An 18,137-nucleotide genomic window follows, 5' to 3' on the forward strand; every position below is an offset into this window, starting at 1 on the left:
CAAGGGAACATTTCATGCAAAGGTGGGCTCCATAAAGGACAGAAATGGTATGGACCTAACAGAAGCAGAAGATATTAAGAAGAGGTGGCAGGAATACACAGAAGAACTGTACAAAAAAGATCTTCATGACCCAGATAATCACGATGGTGGGATCACTCACCTAGAGCCAGACATCCTGGAATGTGAAGTCAAGTGGGCCTTAGGAAGCATCACCACAAACAAAGCTAGTGGAGGTGATGGAATTCCAGTTCAGCGATTTCAAATCCTAAAAGATGATGCTGTGAAAATGCTGTACTCAATATGCCAGCAAATTTGGAAAACTCAGCAGTGGCCACAGGACTGGAAAAGGTCAGTTTTTATTCCAATCCCAAAGAAAGACAATGCCAAAGAATGCTCACACTACCACACAATTGCACTCATCTCATGCACTAGTAAAGTGAAAGAAAATGAAAGTGAAGTTACTCAGTCGTGTCCAACTCTTTGCAACGCATGGACTGTATGTAGCCTACCAAGCTTTTCCATCCATGGGATTTTCCAGGTAAGAGTACTGGAGTGGGTTGCCATTTCCTTCTCCAGGGGATCTTCCCAACCCAGGATCAAACCTGGGTCTCCTTCATTGCAGGCAGACGCTTTACCCTCTGAGCCACCAGGGAAGCCCCATGCTAGTAAAGGAATGCTCAAAATTCTCCAAGCCGAGCTTCAGCAATACGTGAACTGTGAACTTCCAGTTGTTCAAGCTGGTTTTAAAAAAGCCAGAGGAACCAGTGATCAAATTACCAACATCTGCTGGATCATTGAAAAAGCAAGAGAGTTCCAGAAAAACATCTATTTTTCCTTTATTGACTATGCCAAAGCCTTTGACTAGATCACAGTAAACTGTGGAAATTTCTGAAGGAGATGGGAATACCAGACCCCCTGACCTGCCTCTTGAGAAACCTATATGCAGGTCAGGAAGCAACAGTTAGAACTGGACATGAAACAACAGACTGGTTCCAAATAGGAAAAGGAGTATGTCAAGGCTGTATATTGTCACCTGGCTTATTTAACTTAAATGCAGAGTACATCATGAGAACTGCTGGGCTGGAAGAAGCACAAACTGGCATCAAGATTGCTGGGAGAAATACCAATAACCACAGATGACACCACCCTTATGGCAGAAAGTGAAGAAGAACTAAAGAGCCTCTTGATGAAAGTAAAAGAAGAGTGAACAAGTTGCCTTAAAGCTTAACATTTAGAAAATGAAGATCATGGCATCCCGTCCCATCATTTCATGGCAAACAGATGGGGAAACAGTGGCTGACTTTATTTTGGGGGTCTCCAAAATCACTGCAGATGGTGACTGCAGTCGTGAAATTAAAAGACGCTTGCTCCTTGGAAGGAAAGTGATGACCAACCTAGACAGCATATTAAAAAGCAGAGACATTACTTTGCCAACAAAGGTCCATCTAGTCAAGTCTATGGCTTTCCCAGTGGTCGTGTATGGATGTGAGAGTTGGACTAGAAAGAAAGCTGAGTGCCAAAGAATTGATGCTTTTGAACTATGTTGTTGTACAAGACTCTTGAGAGTCCCTTGGAGTGCAAGGAGATCCAACCAGTCCATCCTAAAGGAGATCAGTCCTGAGTGTTCATTAGGGGGACTGATGTTGAAGCTGAAAGTTCAATACTTTGGCCACCTGATGCAAAGAGCTGACTTACTGCAAAAGACGCTGATGCTTGGAAAGATTTAGGGCAGGAGGATAAGGGGACAACAGAGGATGGGATGGTTGGATTGCATCACTGACTCAATGCACATGAGTTTGAGTAATCTCCCAGAGTTGGTGATGGACAAGAAGACCTATCATGTTGCAGTCCATGGGGTCACAAAGAGTCGGAAACAATTGAGTGACTGAACTGAACTGTTGTTCCATGTCCAGTTCTAACTGTTGCTTCCTGACCTGCATACAGGTTTCTCAAGAGGCAGGTCAGGTGGTCTGGTATTCCCATCTCTTTCAGAATTGTCCACAGTTTATTGTGATCCACACAGTCAAAGGCTTTGGCATAGTCAATAAAGCAGAAATAGATGTTTTTCTGAAACTCTTTTGCTTTTTTGATGATCCAGTAGATGTTGGCAATTTGATCTCTGGTTCCTCTGGCTTTTCTAAAACCAGCTTGAACATGTGGAAGCCTACAGTTCATGTATTGCTGAATCCTGCCTTGGAGAATTTTGAGCATTATTTACTAGTGTATGAGATGAGTTCAATTGTGTGGTAGTTTGACCATTCTTTGGCATTGCCTTTCTTTGGGATTGGAATAAAAACTGACCTTTTCCAGGCCACTGCTGAGTTTTCCAAATTTCTGGCATATTGAGTGCAGCAGTTTCACAGCATCATCTTCCAGGATTTAAATAGCTCAACTGGAATTCCATTACCTCCACTAGCTTTGTTTGAAGTGATGCTTTCTAAGCCCCACTTGACTTCACATTCCTAGATGTCTGGCTATAGGTGAGTGATCCCACCATCTTGATTATCCTATGGCTAATTCATGTTAATATATGATAGAAATCACAGCAATATTATAAAGCATTTTTTTTGCAATTTAAATGTAAAAAAGGATACGGTGGAAGAAAGGACATGTAAATTTATACTGTCTTTGTGACCTTAGAAGCCACTTACATTGTTTTTTATTCTTTATTTGTAGTTTGAATTGAAGCAACTGTGTAATTTCTTTGTGCCTCTTTTTAAAATCTCTAAATTAGAGTTAATTATACTGTTTCAACGGAAAAGGCAATGGCACCCCACTCCAGTACTCTTGGCTGGCAAATCCCATGGACAGAGGAGCCTGGTAGGCTGCAGTCCACAGGGTCGCTAGGAGTCGGACACAACTGAGCGACTTCACTTTCACTTTTCACTTTCCTGCATTGGAGAAGGAAATGGCAGCCCACTCCAGTGTTCTTGCCTGGAGAATCCCAGGGACGGGGGACCCTGGTGGGCTGCCGTCTATGGGGTCGCACAGAGTCGGATACGACTGAAGTGACTTAGCATACTGTTTCAACAGGGCTATGTAAAGATAAATGAAGCACAGTGCCTAGAATATAGTACTACTCAATCACCAGTAGCTGTTGTTACATGGAGAAATATCTTGATCTGATATGTTGTGATTATTTTTATGTAAAGGAAGTTCATTCTTCTGAAACAAGGAATAGTTCACTCATCCATTGTTGTGTCTTTTTTATTTTTGGTTTCCTTTTTGAAAGAATATTTAGATTTGAAGTCTAGCTATAATTTCTATTTGCATTTGGCAGGTTTATTTTTTAAAACGCATTATTTTTGCATAGTTCAGTTCAGTTCAGTTGCTCAGTTGTGTTCAACTCTTTCCTACCCCATGTACTATACAGTTCACGGAATTCTCCAGGCCAGAATACTGAAATGAGTAGCTTTTCCCTTCTCCAGGGATCTTCCCAACCCAGGGATTGAACCCATGTCTCCCGGATGGCAGGTAGATTCTTAACTAGCTGAGCCACAAAATTGGTGGATGGAAAATTTTATGGCCCTATAGTATTGCCTTTTCTACACAATATCATGTAAATGGAACCTGGTAGTATGTTGACTTTTGAGACTGATTTCTTTCACTTGCTATATTTCAGATGCCTCTATGTTGTATATTTACCATTAGTGTATTCTTTCCATTGCTACGTAGTATTCCACTGTATGAATGTGCCACAGTTTATTTCTCCATTTACCATTTACCAGTTAAAGAAAATTTGGGTCGTTTTCAGTTCTCAGTGATTATGAATAAAGCTGCTGTAAAATATTTATGTGCAATTTTGTAATAAATGTATGTTTTAATTTAAAAACTTTTAGTATCTGGATTATTAGGTAGTATCTGCTTAACTTGATGTCAGCTGTCTGTTTTTCAAAAGTGGTTGTACTGTTTGTACACCTACCAGCAGTGTAAGAATGTTTCATATTATTTTATCAGCTCTTGGCACAATGTTTGTTTAAGTTAAGCCATCCCAGTAGTTGTGTAGTGGTGGCTTATGTTTGTAAATTAATTTATCCTGGAGTATAGTTGCCGCACAGCACAGTGAATCAGTTATACATATTATATGTGAATATATCCACTCTTTAAGATTCTATTCCCATATAGGTCATTACGATGTATTGTGTAGAGTTTCTTGTGCTATACCGTAGATTCTTATTAGTTATCTGTTTATATATATAATAGTATGTATGCCAATTCCAGTCTCCCAACTTATGCCTTGTCCTCCTTTCCCCTTAGTAACCTTTAGTGTGTTTTCTATATCTATGACTCTGTTTCTGGCCCATAAATATGTTCATTTATACTACTTTTTAGGATTCTGTATGTGGTTTTAATTTGCATTGACTTGCATTTAATATGCATATAAGTTATATTCAGTTTGCATTTGACTAATAATTTTAAATATCTTCTTGTTCTTATTTACCACCAGTACATTTTATTTAGTGAAATATCTGGTTTTATGCTTAATTTTTATTTTGGATTATTAATTTCTTTATTTTGTTTTGAAGACATTTTATATACTTAAGTCTTTTATCAGATTTATCATTTGTAAATATTTACTTTATATTCTTTTAACAGTGTCTTTAGGAGGAGCAGGAGTTCGTAATACTGATGAAGTTCACTTCATCAGTTTTCTTTCTCATGAATTATATTCTCCATGTTACACAGAAGAACTTGTTACCTATCCCAAGTCAAAAGGTTATATTTTCATCTAGAAGTTGTAGGCTTTACATTTGAGTCATTTTTGTGTATGGCATGAGGTATAGATCAAATTGAATATTTTTTTATGTGAGTATCCAATTGTTCTACACCATTTATGAAAATCCTTTTCTCCATTGAATTTCCTTTGCACTTTTGCTGAAAATTAATTGCACATATGTGTGTGGGTCCTTTTATGGACTAAGGCAGTAAGTACTTTGTATTTATTTGCCTGTCTTTGAGATTGCCATGACTTTGTAAAGATACTTAAGTACTCTGTCATGCTCTTCTATACATACTGTGTTCTATTTGTCTATTGGAGTTTTGTTTAGCTATGTATATAATCAGTGAAAGTGCTGGAAAGCCTTCATTTCCATCTGTCACTCTTAGTACCTCTATCATTTTAGGGCATGTCAAATGCTTATTGTAAATCATGATTACTTAGGAGGTTATTGAAGATTTTTGGTTGTCACCTTTATTGTGTAAGAGTGCTATAATTACATTGAAATAATCAAAGTTTAATTTTCTCATAAATTCAAATTCATTTAGTTATGCTAATTGATCAAATTTTTGGTAGTTCTTTTTTCATACTGCTGTTTGTATGAATAAAATTGTAGGTATCAAATTTCAAATTTTAGAAGAATTCATTAGTTGCAGATATTACTTATTTTTAAACTTAATTTCATCTATTAAACATTATAAAACAACATTAACTTTTAATACTTTTATATGAGCTATGGTGTTACTATTCTAATCCATTCTTAGGATGTCATCAGGATCATTTAAGTCTCATTATCATAAAATAGGCAGAAAAAGTGTGCCTTGAGACCATTTATCTGCCAGGAAAAACACATTTTATTACCTGCTAATTATTGTCTCAAATGTATATAAGTGATATGATCAGGTTGTGGCTAGCCATAAAATTGTTTTTCTCTCTTACCACATACTTCACTTGTCTTTATTCTCTACGAGTAGTAAATTTAAGAGAGTGAATAAAGAGGTGAAATTTTAAATTGAAATCTACTACACAGAAAATAAGAAGCTTACTTCCTCTTTTTCCTGAATATATTATTTGAGAGAATAGGCCAATCATCATCAACATTTAAAATACTGTGAGTAATGTTTGGGCTTTCCAGGTGACTCAGTGGTAAAGATGGAGAAGGCAGTGGCACCCCACTCCAGTACTCTTGCCTGGAAAATCCCATGGATGGAGGAGCCTGGTGGGCTGCAGACCATGGGGTTGCTAAGAGTCGGACACAACTGAGTGACTTCACTTTCACTTTTCACTGTCATGCATTGGAGAAGGAAATGGCAACCCACTCCAGGGACAGGGGAGCCTGGTGGGCTACCATCTATGGGGTCACATAGAGTTGGACATGACTGAAATGGCTTAGCAGCAGCAGCAGTGGTAAAGAATCCATCTGCCAGTGCAGGAGACACAGGAGTCTCAGATTGATCCCTGGGTCCGGAAGATCTCCTGGGGAAGAAAATAACAACCTGCTTAAGTATTCTTACCTGGGAAATCCTATGGACAGAGGAGCCTAAAGGGCAATAGTCCATGGGGTCGCAGAGAGTCAGACAGGACTGAGCATGCACGCACATACAAGTAATGTTTACATAAGTAGAAAGCCGTGGAAAGAATAGTCCTTCTCATTACTTGGGGGGAAATTTGTAGTGATCAAGAGAAGGGAGAACTTCTTAATTCGTGGTTAATTTTCTTAAGTCCTGTGTTGTATTTTGTTTTTACTTTCATTACTCTCTCTTGGTACAAAAATCATTTTTCACAGAGGACATTGGTAAAGGAGAACAGAAGCCCTAGATCAGTGAAAAGATCGCTATTGTGCACCAATCTGCTGCTGATATGTCCATAATTGCCTGTCCAGGTGAATTGTTATCAAGAAACTTGGTAAATGAAAGGGATGAAACATTGCCTGTAATCTTTTGAATTTTAAAAGAATGTGCTAAATACTCTAGATCAGGGGTTCCTAACCCCTGGGCCACAGACTGGAAGTGATCTGTGGTCTGTTAGGAACCTGACCACCCAGCTGGAGGTGAATGGCAGGTGAGTGAATGAAACTTAACCTGTGTTTAACAGCTGCTCCCTATTGCTCACATTACTGCCTGAGCTCAGGAAAACAAGCTCTGGGCTCCCACTGATTGTTCATTATGGTGGGCTGTGTAATTCGTTCATCATCTATCACAGTGTAATAATAATAAAAAAATAAAGTGCACAATAAATGTAATCATCTAGAAATGACCCTTCATCCTGCAATCTGTGGAAAAATGGTCTTCCATGAAACTGGTCCCTGATGCCAAAAAAATTGAGGGCAGCTACTCTAGATTACAAATGCAAAAGTATTTGTAGTAACTTTCACAAGTTACTTTTTTGTAGTAACTTTCACAAGTTACTTTTTTGTAGTAACTTTCACAAGTTACTTTTTGTAGTGACTTTCAAAAAGATTATTTCACAAACTGGTGATTGTTGAGATGTTTCCTAGCATGATTGTATAATGGATTGTTAAAGAAGATTGGTAACTTCTGGAACCAAGATTGATTTTCTAATGAAATAAAGTCTGGCTAAACTTATCCTTTTGGAGGTCAGATTTACTAGACTAGACAGGAAAATGGGATAGAACAGATTATCTCAAATTTAACAAATTACGTCTCTCACAAACTCATTGTGAACAAAAGTATGAAATACATGAGAGCTAGGGCAATAGATAAAAATTGGCTAAATGGCCTTGCCAAGTACATAAATATTTAGGTTACTATCCACTCAGAAGAATGATCTATAGTGGGATGCCACAGTGTTGCCCTAATGGGTCACCATTTCTTGAAAGAGGCCTTGCAAGGAATTCAAATTTGAGTTTAAATTCAGAATGTTACTTCTAAGCTAGATTCAGACAGTCCTTATGGTGAAACAATGCTTTGAGTATCCAGGTAATATAACTATATTTCATCTTACATCAAATTTCTGATTCATGAGTTTTAATCATAAGGTATCAAAAATAATGATTAGCTCTGCAGTCTGAATTATTAAATTGTTTATATGATAGAGAATCCATTGAATATAAAGATCTTTCTTATGTCTCCATTTTTTGTCAAAATTGTTACATAGAACACTTTTTTAAAATCTCTGAGCAAATAAAATAAGTTTAATGGGTAGAAACTAGTTTTCAGAATAACTTTTCTAGATTAAAGTTATTTATTATTATTTCTACTTTCAGTACTTTGTTTTCTAAAAGTTAATAAAAGTATTTCATAAGAAATTATTTCTAATCAAAGAATTAATTTTATCCAGAGTGGATATTTTAAAGAAAATATTAATATTTCTAAAGGAAAATACCTAAGATATTAGTTTACAAAAATAAAATACTTTTCAAAAAGGTTATAAATGTGAAGTGGTTTTTAAAATATCCACATTAAGGGTTGGAGTAAACAGCCTACTGATATATAAAATATTCTCATATTATATCATTAAATTTAGCAAAAGATATTTGTGAATCTCGACAAATGAGAATATTCTAAATCAACAAAGCTAATGTCAAATCTTCTCATTCCCCTGTGTATCTGGATTTCCATTCAGCAAATGCACAGTGAATCAGAATTAAATTCAGTTTCTTGAATCGTGGAATCTTTGGATCAGAAATTAACTTAAGAGAAATATTCTAACTACTCATCCAGTGCTTGAAACCCCTCTGTAAATTACTCATTAAATGATTGTCCATATTATGAGGAGGTTACTCGAGTGAAAAGAAATTTGCTACCTGAAGGAACACTTGTTGTTTAGTCTCTGAGTTGTGTCTCTTTTGCAACCCTAGGGACTGTAGCCCTGCCAGGCTACTCTCTGTTCATGGGTTTTTCCAGGCAAGAATACTACAGTGGGTTGCCATTTCCTACTCTAGTGGATCTTCCCAACACAGGGATCAAACCCACATCTCCTGCATTAGCAGGCAGATTGTTTACCACGGAGCCACCTGGGAAGCCCATGAAGGGAACACTGTTCACTCACTATCCCTTTGTATTGGGTTGAAGTATATGAAATAGTTATTTTTATAGGTAAAAATGGTCTAATATAGCTGATTTCATATCAACACAATATAGTTAGATGAAACCTAATACCTTTGTATTTTCATGAGCTAAACTGTTTCTTCCTAGTTTTAATACATTACCCTAGTTCTGTAAGGATCCAGAATAAGTCTATTCTTTCTTCATATAACAATCTTCCAAATAGGAAACTTATTTCAAGTACCTTCAGTTGTTCTTCATACTGTATGTCTTTGTGTCCCTTCAATCCTGTATCCACTGGCCATTAAATATTTTCCTATTTGAATACAACCTTTTAAAAGTATGATACTCAGTACTAAAGGGAATTATGTGATATAAGTTGAAAAAGAGTGGGACTTCCCTCTTCTCATTGTTTTTTTGAAAGTTAATTTCAATTACATCAGACTAAAATGACATTCATTTTTAAAACTAGCATTTAACACTTAGTGTTAAATAAAAGGCTTCCCAGGTGGCTCAGTGGTAAGAATCCATCTGCTGACACAGGAGATGTGGGTTTGATCACTGGGTTGGAAGATCACCTAGAGAAGGAAATGGCAACCCATTCCAGTATTCTTGCCTGGGAAATCTCATGGACAGAGGAGCCTGGTGCACTACAGTCCATGGCATCACAAAGAGTCAGACATGACTTACTGACCAAGCATGCACACAAATGTTAAATACATGTTGTGTGGCTGAAATTGGTTCCTAATCATCTACTAATGCTGAAGTTTAAAGTAAAAGACATTATTCCTTTTGAATTTCAATTTTAGATATAGCCTCACTACTCCACCATTAAAAAAAAATTAAATACTACTTCATGTCACATACAAATGTGTAAAAATTTTTATAAGTAAGAGAATTCCAGGGCCCCCCTACCCATTTCAAAAGCCAGCACAAGTCACACCTTGTCCTTGGAAATTAAGATACAAGGAACGGGTGTAAGAGAAGCAATCTATCAAAACTCCCAGCTGCACACCTGGCCATTAGTGGATCAAGCTTTGTGTTCTCTGTTTCATGGGTAGAGGAAGGCAGCAAGAACTTGTGACCCAGTAGAGTATCTCAAAAATATCTTTCATAGATACTTAAGAGTTTTCCATTTATCCCTATCATGTTCTAACCACTGTAAAGCTTTTAACACTTTGGTAGTATGAGCAGCAATGAAAGAAGAAATAAATAGGTAAAATGAGGATTGAAGTTCAGATTATACAACTATCAGATTTACTGTAACTAGCATGTCCAAAAAAGCATGTACAATTACACTAAATATATACTAAATTATATACTAAATATATACAATTACACTAAATATATACTAAATTATATACTAAATATATACAATTACCCTAAATATATGCTCTAAACATTTTACTCTATTAACTAAATTTGGTATGTTTCATTTATGTTAAAATGAGTGGAACAAATAATTAGACAACTTGGCAGAGAACTTACATGAAGTTTTTGCCGTTATGCCCAAAATAGTGATCCTATAGGCTCTCCTCAGAATAGAAGGACCTGAAATAAATGGAAGGCTCTATAGTGCAGCAGCTACCAGCCAACAGCTACCAGCTGTTTGAGATTAGTCAATTCTGTTTACCCTATTGTGCCTTCCTACTAAAAGCCATGAACCAAAGGCTGCTGGGAACTTACCTTCAGTCTGAATGTGGTTTAAAGCTTGCTGCAGCAAGGCATGATACATACAAACCATGTATGTCTTGGGATTAGGGACAAATAATGATAGAATGGGAGGGTTATAATTGGTCATTGAATGGTCTTGCAAAGATTTGTCAGAATGTATTTTAAAAGTTGGTCATTACATAGAAACAAATGAAAATGAAAACACAACAACAAACACAACAACCCAAAACCTATGGGATTCAGTAAAAGCAGTGCTAAGAGGGAGATTCATAGCAAAACAAGCCTACCTCAAGAAACAAGAGAAACATCAAACAAACAACCTAACTTTACATCTAAAGCAACTAGAAAAAGAAGAATCCCAAAGTTAGAAGGAAAGAAATCATAAAAATCAGAACAGAAATAAATGAAAAGTAAATGAAGGAGACTATAGCAAAAAAATCAAGACTAAAACCTGGTTCTTTGAGAAGATAAATAAAATAGAGAAACTATTAGCCAACTCATCAAGAAAAAGAGAGAGAAGAATCAAATCAATAAAATTAGAAATGAAAATGGAGAAATCACAACAGACAACAAAGAAATACAAAAGATCCTAAGTTGAATTATATGCCAATAAAATGGACAACTTGAAAAAAATGGACAAATTCCTAGAAAAGTACAACCTTCCAAAACTGAACCAGGAAGAAATAGAAAATCTTAACAGATCCATCACAAGCATGGGAATCAAAGCTGTAATCAAAAGTCTTCCAAGGAGCAAAAGCCCAGAACCAGATGGCTTCACAGGTGAATTCTACCAAAAATTTAGGGAAGAGCTAACACCTGTTCTACTCACACTCTTCCAGAAAATTGCAGAGGAAGGCAAACTCCCAAACTCATTCTGTGAGGCCACCATCACTCTAATACCAAAACCAGATGAAGATGCCACAAAAAAAGAAAACTACAGGTCAGTATCACTGATGAACATAGTTGCAAAATTTCTCGACAAAATTCTAGCAAACAGAATCCAACAACACATTAAAAAGATCATAAATCATTACTAAGTGCTTTACCCAGGGATTACAAGGATTCTTCAATTTTCACAAATTAATCAATGTAATACACCATATTAATAAATTGAAAGATGAAAAGCATATGATTATCTCAATAAATGAAGAGAAAGCATTGAGAAAATTCAACACCCGTTTATGATAAAAACTCTCCAGAAAGCAGGCATAGAAGGAACGTACCTCAACATAATAAAAGCCATGTATGACAAACCCATCACAAACGTTATCCTCAATGGCAAATAATTGAAAGCATTTCCTCTAAAATCAGGAACAAGACAAAGATGCCCACTCTCATCACTATTTTCAACATAGTTTTGGAAGTCCTAGCCACAGCAATCAGAGAAGAAAAAGAAATGAGAGGAATCAGATTGGAAAAGAAATAAAACTCCCACTGTCTGCAGATGACATGATCCTCTACATAGAAAGCCCTAAAGACACCACCAGAAAATTAGTAGAGCTAATCAATGAATATAGTAAAGTTACAGGATATAAAATCAATACACAGAAATCCCTTGCATTCCCATACACTAACAATGAGAAAACAGAGAAATTAAGGAAACAATCACATTCTCCATTGCAATGAATAGAATAAAATACTTTGGAATAAATTTACCCAAAGAAACAAAAGACCTATGTATAGAAAACTATAAAACACTGATGAAAGAAATCAAAGATGACACAAATAGATGGAGAAATATACCATGTTCGTGGATTGAAAGAATCAATATAGTGAAAACGAGTATACTGCCCAAAGCAATCTATAAATTCAGTGCAATCCCTAAAGCTACCAATGGTATTTTTCACAAATCTAGAACAAATAATCTCACAATTTGTATGGAAATACAAAAAACCTCACATAGCCAAAGAAGTTTTGAGAAAGAAGAATGGAACTGGAGGAATCAACCTGCCTGACTTCAGACTATACTACAAAGCTCCAGTCAAGACAGTGTGGCACTGGCACAAAGACAGAAATATAGATCAATGGAACAAAATAGAAAGCCCAGAGATAAATCCACGCACCTATGGACACCTTATCTTTGACAAAGGAGGCAAAAATATACAAGGGAGAAAAAGACAATCTCTTTAACAAGCGTTGCTGGGAAAACTGGTCAACTACCTGTTAAAGAATGAAACTAGACCACTTTCTAACACCATACACAAAAATAAACTCAAAACGGATTAAAGATATAAATGTAAGACCAGAAACTATAAAACTCTTAGAGGAAAACATAGGCGGAACACCCTCTAACATAAATCACAGTGAGATCCTCTGATCCACCTCCCAGAGTAATGGAAATAAAGGCAAAAATAAATGGGACCTAATTAAACTTAAAAGCTTTTGCACAATGAAGGAAACTATAAGGTGAATAGACAGCCTTTAGAATGGGAGAAAGTAATAGCAAACAAAGCAACTGACAAAAAATTAATTTCCAAAATATACAAGCAACTCGTACAGCTCAATACCAGAAAAATAAATGACCCAATCAAAAAATGGGCCAAAGAACTAAACAGACATTTCTCCAAAGAAGACATACAGATGGCTAACAAACACATGAAAAGATGCTCAACATCACTCATTATCAGAGAAATGCAAATCAAAACTGCAATGACGTACCATCTCATGCTGCTCGGAATGGTTGCCATCATAAAGTCCACAAACAATAAATGCTGGAGAGGGTGTGGAGAAAAGGGAACCCTCTTGAGAACAGTGTGGAGATTCCTTAAAAAACTGGAAATAGAGGGGTGGGGAGGGAGGTAGGAGGGGAGTTCAGGATGGGGGACACATGTACACCCATGGCTGATTCATGTCAATGTATGGCAAAAATCACTACAATATTGTAAAGTAATTAGCCTCCAATTAAAATAAATTAATTAACAAGAAAAAAAAAAAAAAAAAACTGGAAATAGAACTGCCATACAACCCAGGAATCCCATTGCTGGGCATACACACCAAGGAAATCAGAATTGAAAGAGACACATGTACCCCAAAGTTCACTGAAACAGTCTTTACAATAGCTAGGATGTGGAAGCAACCTAGATATCCAGTCCATCAGCAGATGAACGGATAAGAAAGTTGTGGGTACATATACAGGATGGAATATTACTCAGCTATTCAAAAGAACATATTTGAGTCAGTTCTAATGAGGTGGATGAAACTGGAGCCTATTATACAGAGTGAATTAAGCCAGAAAGAGAAACACCAGTACTGTATATTAATGCATATATGTGGAATTTAGAAAGATGGTAATGACAACCCTATATGCAAGACAGCAAAAAGAGACACAGATGTAAATAACAGACTTTTGGACTCGGGGGGAGAAGGCAAGGGTGGGACAATATGAGAGAAAAGCATTGAAACATGTATATTGCCATATGTAAAGTAGATGAACAGTGCAAATTCAATGCATAGAGCAGGGCACCCAAAGCTGGTGCTCTGGGAGAACGCAGAGGGATGGGGTGGGGAGGGTGTTGGGAGGGGGGGTCAGGATTGTGGGACATATGTACACCCACGGCACATTCCTTTCGATGTATGGCAAAAACCACCACAATATTGTAAAGTAATTGGCCTCCAATTAAAATATATAAATTATTTTTTAAAAAAAGAAAAACTTGCTCATCACCTCTTGGCCGTTGGCTAATATCAAATGTATTTTAAAAGTTGCTGTAACAGTCTGTGATCTTTAGAATACATGAGTCTTTCTAGAGTTACTTTTAGGTTAGTTTTTCTGTGCTCTTGGGAACGATGGGTATGAGTGAAATGTCATTAAAAGATTTGAGCTTAGTCTGTTATGTGCATCATGGTTAGGTCTGGCACAGTTTATTTTGTGACGTAAGTATGTTTTGAAAAATATGGTTTTGTTTCCATTCATAATTCTCCCTCTTGGGCTAGCTGTCAGTAATACTATTTTCTGCTTTATCGGTATAATTGTAATATTTTCATTAAACTTAGGTGAAGAGAGTTAATCATACTCCTCAATTCTTGGCTTATTATCCTGTTGTATCTTATAAGGCCCTTCCCTATGTGTGTGTCTGTGCATGTGTAAGTGTACATTTATACAATTATACAATTTTTATCCTTCCTACTTCCCTACTTTTATCCTTCTTCCTTACTCCCAGTGTCTTCCCTCCATTTTAATAGATGTCCTTATTTGAATGTGCTCTTGCAAACTCTGTGTTATTTGATGTGCATATTTTTTTTGTTTTACAAAAAATGTTATTATGTATAGAATGCATTCTGTTTCCTAGACTTCTAAGAGAAATCCACTGAACATTTTGCTTTTAAAATCTGAAACTGATGTTATGTGTGCATGTAAATCTTGTGTTTTAATATAAATCCATCCATGCTGTGTGGCTTTCAGGGTCTTAGTCTCCCGACCAGGGCTTGAACCTGTGACCACAGTAGTGGAAGCACTGAGTCCAGGGAATTCCCAAAATTTTACTTTTTATAATAAACTATAGAAACCTCATTCTTAACTTAAATTTCTTGTAAGTTTATTTACTTTGGAGATTAACTTTTCAGTAAGTTGCCTATTCATTAACCTTTTTTTAAATTGAAGTTGATATATTTTTCTTGTCAGTTTGCAGGGGTTCTTTGTAAATTGAAATATTAACCCCTAAAGGCTTTTAGATAAAACAGATTTCTTTCATCTGTAATTGGAATACTAACTTTGTTCTTAGTATCTATTGCTAGAAGCAAATCCCTTATTTTGATGTAATCCCATGAATGTTTTTTGCCTTGTGGTTTGTATTAATGTTCTTTAAGAATCTCTTTATTGTCCTTATAGCCAAAGGCATATTGGTACATGTTTTTCTTATTAACTTTATTATTTTACCTTTCACATTTTGGTATTGTATCCATATAGTCTTGCTTTGTTTATCATCTTAGATAAAGATTCAGTATCCATTTTTAGGTTTCTCCCTAAAATGAGCCACTTTTCCTAGTAGCATATACTTGAGGAGTCTGATTCCTGGTTAAAAATCTGCATGTGATTTTTTTTTTTCAGGTCTGACTCTAGGCTATTACAAAGGCTTTACCTGGCAGGCCTCAAGAGAGAAAACAATTCCCCTTAGTAGACTTACTACAAAGCCAGGGCCTTGCAGCCTTGGCATTCAAGTCCTCAGGCCCCACTGCTGGTCATGCTCTTTACATAGTTGCTTCGGGCTTCCCTGGTGACTCAGACAGTAAAAGAATCCACCTACAGTGCAAGAGACCCAGGTTAGATTCCTGGGTCAGAAAGGGAATGGCCACTCACTCCAGTATTGTTGCCTATAGAATTCCATGGACAGAGGAGCCTGGTGGGCTACAGTCCATGGCGGTGGCAAAGAGCCAGACATGACTGACCAGCTAACACTTTCACTATTCATTTCTGCCTCAGGTGCCTTCATTCCTAGGGCTCTTTATATGTGCCCTGGGCAGAAGTCTTCCTCGGGTGATTCTGCCAAGACCTCCTCATTGGGAGGAGGAAAAAGAAACTTAAAGACACTTCCCTACTCTGACTGTCTTCGTAACTTTTCCTCTCCTTCCCTGCCTGGCTTTTCCCTCCCTTCCACCTGAGGGTTCATAAAACACCCAGAGATTTTTGTTGGGAGCACCTGCAGCAGTGAGATGACTCCCCCTTCTGCGCTGATTCACACGACCTTCACCTTCTGTGCTGTTCCATGGTGCGGGGTGGGGTAGAGGGAAGCAGGGGGTTTTAGCCGCTTGCTTGTACTACACCAGTAAGTGATTAAAAGCTTCTTCATTTCTGTCATTTTGGCTCATTGTCGGTTGCTTAATCAGCAAGTCTGACACTTGAGAGTTTGCTCTCTTCAGCTCACCTGAGCTCTCGGGATCACTGTGATCAAGGATCTCAAACTGTAGTTCTTCAGTCAGCAGCTTCACTGTCAGCATCACTTGGGAACAATTGGAAATGCAAGTTCCCTAGTGCTACTGCAGACTGCTGAATCCAAAACTCTGCTCTTGGGCTGATCAAGCTCATAACAAAGGCTTCACATGATTCTGATAACATGCTTAAGTTTGAGAACCACTGACAAAACCTGTTACCCTTTATACATTGGTTTTTGTGGTACTCCTTTAGGTCCTGCTACCACTATCCTAGTAGTGCTCAGTCGCGTCCGACTCTTTTGTGACCCCATGGACCGTAACCTGCCAGGCTCCTCTGTCCATGGAATTTTCCAGACAAGAATACCAGAGTTGGTTGCCATTTCCTACTCCAGGAAGTCTTTGCAACCTCAGGGATTGAACTTGCGTCTCTTGTTTCTTCTGTATTGGCAGGCAAATTCTTTACCACTAGTGCCACCTGGGATCAAGTTCCCAGGGATACATGGTCTGTCTCTGAGCTTTTTATTCTGTTGCATTAATCTGTTTTTTTTTTTACATAAATATCATGATATTTTATTACTGCACAGTGTGGTATTTCCCAGGGTGTGGTATGGCAAATCTCTGCTCTTTCCTTTTGATGATTTTTGTTTCAACATTTTAAATATTTAACTCCTCTCTTGTAGCTGCATGGTTTCTGAAATCTACTGTCATTCTTAGCCTTTTCCTCTTGTAAGTAAAGTATTCCCCCCTTTCCTCTCTTCCTATCCTGGCTTCTTCCATGATTTCTCTCTCTCTCTTTTTTTTTTTTTTCTTGCCATCTGAATATAATACACATAGGTGTAGGGGTTTTGTGGAATTTTTGGGGTACTTATCTTGCTTGATGTCCTCTATGCTTCCTGGATCCATGGTTTGGTATTTGTCATTAATTTTAGAAAAATTTTGGCTATTATTTCTTCAAATATTCTGCTTTATTCTTCTCCTTTTGGTATTGCGGTTACACATATGTTATGTCGTTTAAAATTGTCTCATAATTCTCGACTGTTCTGCTCTGTGTTTTTGTTTTCCTTTTTTTTTTCTCCCTCTTTGTACTTAAGTCTAGGAAGTTTTCATTGGCCTATCTTCTTTCTTTGGTTAGGTTGACTCTGCTGATGAACCCATCAAAGGCATTCTTTCTTTCTGTTTTTACTTCTAGTATTTTCCTTTGTTTCTTCCTTGGAGTTTCCATCTGTACTTTATTCACCTGATCCTGCATGTTATTTTCTTTTTCCATTAGCTTCCTCAACATATTTAATCATTTTTATTTTAAATATCCAGTCTGATAATTCATAAACCTCTGACATATCTGAAACTGGTTCTGATGCTTTTTTTTTTTTGTTCCTTCAGACTTTTTAGCCTTTCAGTATGCCTTAATTTTTTTGTTAAAAGATTATTTTTTATCTATGTATGGTGACTGATGTTAGATTTATTATAGTGAAAATTTCCGAGTATATACAGGTATCAAATCAATATATTGAATACCTGAAATTAATATAATGTTATATGTCAATTATACTTCAATTAAAAAAAAAAGATGAACATGTTGTATCATGTAATCAGAATTGAAGTAGACTCTTAAGGGGCTTCATCGGTGTCTCAGATGGTAAAGAATCTGCCTGCAATGCGGGAGTCCCGGGTTTGATCCCTGGGTCAGGAAGATCCCCTGGAGAAGGGATTGGCTACCCACTCCAGTATACTTGCCTGGAGAATTCCTTGGACCGAGGAGCCTGATGGAATACAGTACATAGGGTTGCAAAGAGTAGGACACAACTGAGCAGCTAACACATTTAAAGGGAGGTTTTCTTAATTTGTCTAGGAAGGAGTAGCTGTGTTTAATG

General features: G+C 37.0%; 1 protein-coding gene and 1 long non-coding RNA gene across 4 annotated transcripts in view; one reads left to right on the forward strand and one right to left on the reverse strand.

The window, feature by feature from the left end:
- Positions 1 to 18,137, forward strand: part of CCDC91 (coiled-coil domain containing 91) — a 400,614-nt gene that overhangs the window by 256,084 nt on the left and 126,393 nt on the right. The window lies entirely within an intron of this gene.
- Positions 1,086 to 10,904, reverse strand: LOC129646523 (uncharacterized). The gene is made up of 4 exons (XR_008712005.1): positions 10,411 to 10,904; positions 10,213 to 10,275; positions 6,066 to 6,193; positions 1,086 to 1,394 (listed from the first exon to the last, which is right to left on the reverse strand). It is a non-coding gene; the product is annotated as an uncharacterized LOC129646523 (long non-coding RNA).

This window comes from Bubalus kerabau, chromosome 1 (assembly GCF_029407905.1).
Source record: "Bubalus kerabau isolate K-KA32 ecotype Philippines breed swamp buffalo chromosome 1, PCC_UOA_SB_1v2, whole genome shotgun sequence".
In the NCBI taxonomy this organism is placed as follows: Eukaryota; Metazoa; Chordata; class Mammalia; order Artiodactyla; family Bovidae; genus Bubalus; species Bubalus kerabau.